Raw genomic sequence first — 9,499 nt, 5'->3', positions numbered from 1 at the left:
ATGCCACAGTTTGGCTTTAGCCCCTGGTGCTAGCTAGCTCGCTCCCAATCAGGTAAACAAGCACCATGGGAGCTCGCTAGAGAGCTGGCCAATTAGCACCTGAGGCTAAAGCCAAACTGGCAGGGTTTTTACTTTCTGGACCTGGGTTTGCCACCTCTGCAAAGGAATGTCGGGGGTGTTAAATGGAGGAAGACGTAAGCAGACAAGGCATGACGACATGAAATATACAACATAGAAAAACAAAAAGAAGGCCCAAATGGCGGAAGGAAACTGCAGGATTGGTTGGCGGGGCGGCAGGCGTCTTGCGACAGACACGACTGGTAGACATCTTTCACTTGCCGCCCACTCGAAGGCCCGTTTTAGTCTTTCCAGTCTTTGGTGATGTTGAGGTTCCACTCCCAGCTCAGGTGGTCGTGCTTGTCGTCATCGGTAAACTTGGATTTGATGGCGTAGTTGCCGCGCGCCAGCATGCCTTTCGGCGCCTCCTCCACCGTGGTCAGAAAGTCGTACGCGGCCGGGCGGGGCCCGTAGCTGCCCACCATGTAGTCCGATTTGTCGACTGTGGACACGAACCAGAAGACTTTACAAGGGAAAACACTGACATTCAGTGTGTAATGTTCAATAGAGTACATCCGAAGCCCTGTGCCTCTTTCTGCCTGTGAACCCACATCCCACTTTTCCTGTTTTCAACCCACAGCAGCTCAATTTCCACCGACACCACCCAGCAAAGTTTTAAGCCGGATGCCCGTCCCGATGCAACCCTTTGCATTTGTCTGGACTTGGAGCCAGCCTACAGCATGCACATATTCGTGCCCCCCACCCTCGTAGGTCTGCATTCTGCACAGACACTTCTGTAAATAAAAAAACAAATGTTCACTCACTTTTCATGCCTTTCCTGTATGTCTGCTGCACATATTTCAGACCTGAAACAATCTCCTTGTTCACCTGAGGAAGCAAAAAATATATTTGTTGGAAGACTAGAAATGCAACATTGGATTCATGCAAACATCTTACAGCGGAAATTTATGATTAAATTGGATTATGCTCACTCACTGGTACACCTTTATTTATAAGGCAATTCATGGTCTGCTTCCCCCTATTAGGGTATGTGTTTTAATCAAGCAGGTATGGAAGGTGGGGAAGAGGGGCGAGGGGGTTGCAAATGTGTCAAACCATGTTTAAAAACAAAAAACTCATTTTTTATGCAAAAATTCCAATACAAAGACAAATTAATTTAAAAAAATTAAGTGGCGGAAGCGCGTAACATACTGTAAATGATCTTTGGGGTATTTCAACAAAAGCATGTCACAGTTATGGTGTTAGGACGCCTCAGAACTGTTTTGACATTGCGTATAAAAATGTCTCTTTTTTTCCCCGTAGCCCCAACAACTGTTCAGTTTTCTCATTAGCCTCAGCCCTGATTTATATTAAAGAGATAGACTAATTGAGCCATTTTCAGCAGTAAAAAGTTGTCCAGAATCAATTTGATAACTTCATTATTTTTAGTGTACAATCAATACCTTTAAAAAAAAACAATGTTTTCCACTTGCTGTCAACTGAAGATGACATCTCCTGTGCCGAGGAAATAGGCTCAATGAGTCAAGTATCCCTTGAAACAAGAAGTTGTGTGAATGCTGAATTGTGGGAGTAAAAATATATGAGTTTGTTTATCTCTCTTTAAGTCTTGCACTTTGCTCAGTGTCACAAGTTTGGCTACGGTATACAAATTTCCGAGTGTAAATGTACTGTAGACACACAGCTGTAAGAAGAGCTGCTCTCACCTTAAAGCTGATCTTTATTTTGTATTCAACTCCTTCCTTTAGAGCAAAGGCCTCATTCTTGAAGGATTCCAAGTCTCCTGGTGGAAATCAAAATTAAACAGGTATCAACATACACGACATCAGGTATACGTAAACATATCATGATTATAATGACCAGTATAATCACATTACAAGAAACATCAAAGATCAACGATTGAAAGCATTGTTTTTGAAAAGTTTTATTACAAAACATGTCAGAAAAGACGGTTGTAACAAACCACATCTTCCAAATGCGAACTACACGTTTTCCCCTTCCAAGTAATCCCCCTGCAGTCTGACGCACTTTGCCAGCCTTGCGTGCCAGGCCGTCATGCACTCCTGAAAGGATTCTTCCGGGATCCTCTGCAGCGCCGTCGCCACGGCCATCTTGATCTTGTCCACGTTTTCGCAACAGGACCTTCTGATCACCCCCTTGAGTTTGGGAAAGAGGAAAAAATCACTCGCCGCCAAGTCGGGTGAGTAGGGAGGTTGCTCCAGCACGGCCAAGTTCTTCTCGGCCAGGAACTGTCGGATGCTCAGGGTGTTGTGAGCTGGCGTGTTGTCATGGTGTAGCAGCCACGAGTTGTCTTGCCACAACTCGAACCTCTTCTGGCGCACTGAACTCAACAAACGCTGCAGGACGTCTTTGTAGACGTGCTGGTCGAAGGCCCGACCCTGTGGCAACAACTCCCAATGGACGACGCCCCTCACGTCGAAGAACGCCATCAACAAGACTTTGACTTTGGACTCTCTGGCTGTCTTCGCCCTCGGCGGCGGAGGACTCTTCCGCTGAAGGCTCTCCGGGTCATATTGAAAGATCCACGACTCGTCGCCTGTGATGACTCTCCTCAGCAAGTCGGGTTCGGCTTGCAGCCGCTCGAGGACGTCCTGACAGAAGTGTACGCGTCGATCCTTGTGCTCGTCGTCGAGCAGCTTGGGCACCATCTTTGCACAGACTTTGCGCATGGCCAAATCTTCCGTGAGAATCTTCCAAACGTTGTCCCGGTTCATGGCCAGTTCACTTGCGATCAATCGAACCGTCAAACGCCGATCGGCGCGCACCATCTGCCTGACGCGCTCCACGTTGGCCTGAGTCCTGCTGGTGGAAGGCCGTCCGCTCCTCGGGTCATCTCCCACAGCCTGGCGACCCTCTTTAAAGCGCTTGCACCACTCAAACGCACGTGAGCGTGACATGGTCTCATCCCCGTACACTTGCCGCAGTAATCCCAACGCTTCTGACGGAGTTTTCCCCAACTGGACCAGAAACTTCAGGTTTGTTCGTTGCTCTGTGCTCATTGCTTGACGACCTGACAGAGGATACGTGTATAAAAGCACAGTGAAGAATATTCTCGCATCTGATCAGCAACTCCTTTTTGCCCACTAAATTGTAAAGAGCAAGTAACTAAAAAAAAAATGTCCTTGCATGTAGGCCACATCAAATTTACGACATTTGACTAACAAACATTTTTTAAATGTATCTCTTAAATGACATAGCAGGTCTTTTGTGTGCTGACTAATATATTTAAAAAAGAAAAGAAAAGTATAAACGTGGACTCTCATATACAGCGGTTATCACAGATTTGTATTTGAGTGCAAAATTCATACAAAACAGGGTTTACCTTGAGTTGTTCTATATTGTATTATATTTTGCGCGTTTTGCAGAGATTAATATTACTATCATCATCAAAGTCCAATGCGCGGTCACCAGGTTGAACACCATTTGGACTTTGGAATTTTCAATTGGCTATTCGTATGTGAGCCTGAACCCCCTCTCACGAACAGCAGGGATCCGCTACATAGTTTACAGATGTCATAACATTCACCACTAGATGACAGGCAGCACTTATACCGGGTCTTATAAATGCAATGTACTACTACTATAACTGAATAGGTCAAATAATTTGGGGATTTGGAATGACATTTAGGAGAAACATATAATCTGAATTAATTTATATAAAAAAAAATAAAAATAATAAAATAAATGAGTGTGTAGATTTTCATTTTAAAAACCCACAAAATGAGCACTTAATGTTGGTTGTTCAGCAGTTTTGTGCTGTCTGTAATTTTACATGAGAGCCCTTTGCACTGAAAGAAAGAAAAATAAATCAAAATGAGTTTCATTTTTTGATTGTTCAAATATTTTGTTGTTGAAAGCTGGATTGTTTATATATGCATTTAGCATGCAATCGCCCTCTCCCCCAATTTAACCCGCATTTTTTGCCGATTCCGAGTCATTCTGGCAACTCTCGAGTCAATAATCAAGGAAGGTCCACCAACCCGTGACAACGAGATGAGACAGGAGGAGGAGTTGCTGTCGCATATGTAAAGTACAATTTTCTCCTGCTGTATGAAAGCCGGACCAGCCCCTCCCCACCCTCAAGAAACTGTGGAGTGTTGGCCTCGAACACGCCACACTGAAGGGAAGATACAAGCTGATAGGCGCAGTCGCAGTTAAAAAAGTCAGGGCTCTTTGTACTCATCTGGGAATTGGTAAATCATGCATGACGTTGAAAAAGCTTCAACATTAACATTTTAAACGCCACAATGCACCTTTAACCAATTAGAAAGTGCTGATATCTCTCATGTTTTAAAAATCAGTTAAGAAGTTTCTACACATGTTAATGCTCCAGTCTCTGCCATGACTTAACCTGGTAAAAGGTAACCATATAGAATTGGATGGGCATAAGAATTCATGTTATGCTTTACAATACAGAACTAAGTTAAAGTTAAAGGTTAAAGTACCACTGATTGCCACACCCATCTAAGTGGGGTGAAATTTGTTCTCCGCATTTGACCCATCCACTGAGGGAGCGGTGAGCAACAGCAGGGACTTGCGCTCGAGGATCATTTGGTGATCTTTTTTCTTCACTAACTTTTTTTTGGTGAACTTCAAATGTCTGTTACAAAGGCCTGACCACACCCTTATTTTTAGCTGATAAACAATTGCTGCTGTTATCTACGAGACCTTTAAATTATACTAACCCCAATATGTAACTCATATTTACACATCTTTAGCAGCAACAAATAATTATGCCCGGCCTAAATAGTACAAACACCAATTCCGATTAGGTTGGGATATCGCGTAAAACGCAAATAAAATAGATATAAATATGATATAATATATAAAATTAATATGCAAATAATTTTCATCTTTTAATCAATATACCACCACAAAGACAAGATATTTAATGTTCAAACTGATGAATTGTACTGTTTTTTTTTTTTAAAACATTCACTCATTTTGAATTTGGTGCCTGCAACATGTTCCAAAAAGAATTGGGACAACTTGGAAGGTTGAGAAATGCGCAAACTACACCCATTTGGAACATTCCATCATTTCCATAAGTGAACAAAGTTAATTGGAAACATGCAAGTGTCCTTCCTCAAAAGGCTCAGTTGTTGACAAAAAAGGATGAGTTGAGTTCATCACTTTGTGAACAACTGTGTGAGAAAACAGAAACACATTTCTCAACGTTCAAAATACCCTTAAACCGTTCTTGACAGCAAAATGTGTGTGGACGAGAGTTATGGATTCCTCCATTTCCAAATTGTTCTTTTTCTCTGTCGCTTTCACGATAGAAATCCACCAGAATCGCTTGCTTTTGTCACTCTGAAATCACTCTGTGTTTTGCAAAATATGAACCTTGATGTTCTTTTTGGTCAGCAGTGGTTCTCGACTTGGAGTTGGAACTTTGTCTTGGATATTTTGCCCAGTCTCTTGCTCGTTGTTGAGTCATGAACATTGATCTTAACTGAGGCGAGGGAGGCCTGCAGTTCTTCAGATGTTGTCCCGGGGACCTCCTTGCCGAGTCGTCGCTGTGATCTTGTGGTAACTTCTGTAGGCTGCCCACTCCTAGGAAGGTTAAACACTGTTCCATGCCATCTTCATTTGTAGATAATGGCTCCCACGGTGATTCGCTTGAGTCCTAAAGCTATTGGAATAACTTTGCAACCCGTGCTAGACTGAAATATGTTAATTACCTTACTTCTCATCTGTTCTTGAATTTCTTTGGATCATGGAATTTTGTTGCAGCTTTTTGGGCATCGACTCATTTTGTCAGACAGGTTCTATTTAGGTGATTTCTTAATTGATCAAGACGGGAGGCGATCAGGTTTGGGTGTGGTCAGTGAAAATGACTTAAAAAATGTGATTAGGAACAGTAAATTCAAGATTTAATCAGGGGGCAAGTACGTTTTACACAGTCAGGTAGCTTTGAATAGTTTTTTTTTTTTAATAAATCAAATCACCATTTAAAAACTGCATTTTATATTTACTTAGGTTATCTTTAAACATTAAAGTGAATAAACTTTTTTTTTTTTAATTGTACAAGGGGGCATATACTTTTTCATGGCACTGTATATTATTGACAAGTGAACATTTTGTTCCTCCTCGTCTTGATAGAGACATACATTTAAGAAAGTAGGATGTTTCTGATGCATAAAGCATCCTACTGGGACTCACCTTGCAAGTCCAGCACCAGAGGATTTGGGGCACTTTGACACATCAGAGCCATTTGGGTCACCTGGATATTGGGAGCGGCGGGATCTAAAAGTATAGGACAGGCATGAGCTCCTACAAAACTGACATTCTACATTAAATAACGGATTAGAAATGACTTGAGTATACATAAAGATGTTAGCAGATTTATTGATATCACGTCATATGTTTTAATTAACGGTTTGTTAATAATTGTTCATCCCGAAAAAACAACAAGAGCAAGAGCATTACCAGCTTCAGCAACTGTAGTCCCAAGTAGCGCTTCCTTATATTTCCGTAAGCTCTCGTCATCTTTATCCATTGCATGGATCTCCTGCACACTCTTTTGGGCAGGTGGCTTGTAGTTCACAGTCTCTGGCTCCTCATTTTCTGCAGCGATGGCTGCGAGCTGCTCTGGAGTCACGTCATCCTCAGCCATGTCTGGTGACAACAAAAATGGTATACAATACAGCACACTGATAAAAAGAAAAATGGTGAACAAAAGACCACAAATGTGGACCCATCCTTAAAATGCACATGCGCCTACTAGCCTGGGAAGGAGGTTGTAGCTCCCTGGAGAAACAGATGATGACCACAACAATAAAGAAGTGGAATGCTGAAGCACAGCATGCAAGCAACTGTGTAGCTGCTCTGAGGACAAAAAATAGCAGCATCGCCGTCTTTAAGCTGCTCCTGATGCTGCTGACCTAACTGACTGCTACGTGACGTCACATCAAGTCATTTCTCTGAAATTACATCACCACTGTGTGAGAGTCATGAAGAGGGGTTAGCCATCACATGACTGCACACAAATGCATTTGGGTTACATTTGTGTTTCAAAAAAAGAAATGTTATGGTAAATATTTGCATGTTGATGTAGGAATACAATAATGAGAGTTTATTCAGCTCATACTAAACTATCTATTATTATTAAGTGTCTGTCAACTTGAGGTCCTCGAATTTGAAATGGGCACAACCCTGACTATAGATAGTAGAAGCCTGTATTTTTCCCAGCCAGGTAGAGTGGAAATGTAAGAATAACTATGAAAGCTATATTGAGTAATACAATAAAAGTATTATGTTGGTATATGATTGACAATGATAAAAGTACACTTTTGAACACATTTGAATGAGAAACTGTGTCCGAACCTTTGACTGTTAGTGTATAATCTGTGAGAAATGTCCCAAATCTGGTTTGCTCCCCTTTGAGGGTAAGAGAAACTCCTTCCCCATACCTCTTGTGGCTTGCCCAAACTAGCAGTCATCAGAGGAATGTGTGCAAGTTGCAAGGAGAAAGCACGCTACTAAAGACCAGAGATGTACACTCTGAAACATGTCAGAGCACAAGTCAATGGCATGCTGCCTCCTAAAGCATTGTGGCTACAGCTCTTTTCAGAAATTAATATATATTCTAAACCAAGAATGTGACAATGATATCTTACAGGTTGCAGCTTACTCTGTGTGAATGCATTATGTAACTGCAGGTAAAATAAATAAATAAAAATGCAATTCCACTTCCCCTAAGGAAAATTTATCATTCACAGGGGGGTGACTGAGACCAAACTAAAGCTTTGCAGTTTACCCGTTCGTTAAAATTCACCTCCATTAAGGTAATGATTTAATTTCAGAATTGACGTTCACACCATCGAGATGGATGGTGACAGGAGGTTGCAAACGTCAAAGAGCAGAGGAGACTGTGGTGGCTGTCTGAGTCACAAGCATTGCGTGGCCTGGCCTTTTTTTCCGGAGTTTTTCCAACAAATTGCTGTATCACCAACCCAATTGCCATAAAGTCGAATAGGGGTGAGATGCTTTCCTCTCACGCTGTCGGGAAAATACAAGGTTTAAAGTTAAACTACTCGTCCCAATAAATAAACACTGTAACGATGTAACCAGGTTGCGGTCAGGTTTTACTAGGAGGAACCATACAATGAAAACATATACCAGCACCGCACCGTCGTGCAGCAGAACCTTCTCGCTCGTTCCCATAATTAATTGTAGCTCAACAGGACGACAACTGCACAACGCGAACTTCCAAGTTATGCCTTGCTATTGGCGTTTACAATGAAAACACGTGAAGTAATCATCTTAACTTTTTACTTTGCGCCGTCAATTTCCGACAGGGTGGGGCTGGTGACGGGGACAAGGGGCTAATAGCTAATGTGGACTGAACAATTCAACCAAGCTAACCAAAGGCAGACAGTAGGCTAACGCTGCACTGGCAAGTTATAGCCTGCCGGTGGGTGAGGGGGCAGGAACATAACTGGTTGAGAAATCTTTACGAGAGAACTGTTCGCCTCGAATGCAAAGAGAGTTGACAAACCTTCTTGTTAGAGCAGAGAGGCTTCCAGGTGCCTTGCTGTTAAGTGCGTTGGTTGTGTGCTGTGCAAGTATGGCGAATAACCGAACGGCGCCGCCCGGTGCGCCACCCGCCCGCGCAGCATTTCCGGGAATAGAACTACGGCGAGGCAACGATGTCAAAATTATATCACCCGTAACTGAAGGTATTACTGGAATCACTTTCAAATGTGATTCAACATTTAACCTTTTACTACATTACATTTGCACTTAATCTTTTACAACGTTTGACCTTTAGCCTAATTGTTTTTCTTGACCCCCCACCCCCGTCACCCGTTTTTCTTTTCAGTTCGTTAGTTCAATTAATTATCTTGAAGGTGTCTCTTGAACAGGCGTGTGTACTTTTTACAACTAAAGCCTTCATCTAACCTAAAATGCATGTGATAGATTCAAATCCAGATCCCTTGACTGTGACAACAACTTCACATCACATCATATATTTAAAAAAAAAAAATCCCTCCCATTTTTTAAAAATGGTTTTAAATTATCTGTGTCCTCGTTATGTTGTGACCTCCTGGCCTGGGATCATGAATGCCACAACAGCATGAGTTGATAGTGTGGCGATTTCACAAGCAGCCCATGGCCCCAAAATGTTTTATAAATTGTAGTGCTCCAAAACAATGTTAATCCATTCATATAGTGAAAAGTTTAACCATAAATATGCCAATAAATAAAATATAAGTGCACAGCCAAAATACCAAATGTTCCTACACTTATGTGTTTGCTCTACTTTTTAACAAATGGCGTAAGATTTAAGATTATGGGGTGAGTTATCAGTCTCCTTTCTTTGCATTGGAAGTGTCACATATATTAATATAATAATTATGTTTTTTCTTCTAAAGAAACAAACACAAGATCATCATCA

The sequence above is a fragment of the Leptonotus elevatus genome, chromosome 8, assembly GCF_054856555.1.
Source record: "Leptonotus elevatus isolate MCC_2025b chromosome 8, RoL_Lele_1.0, whole genome shotgun sequence".
In the NCBI taxonomy this organism is placed as follows: domain Eukaryota; kingdom Metazoa; phylum Chordata; class Actinopteri; order Syngnathiformes; family Syngnathidae; genus Leptonotus; species Leptonotus elevatus.
The sequence above is the reverse complement of the archived record's forward strand: the minus strand, read 5'-3'. Positions refer to the sequence as shown.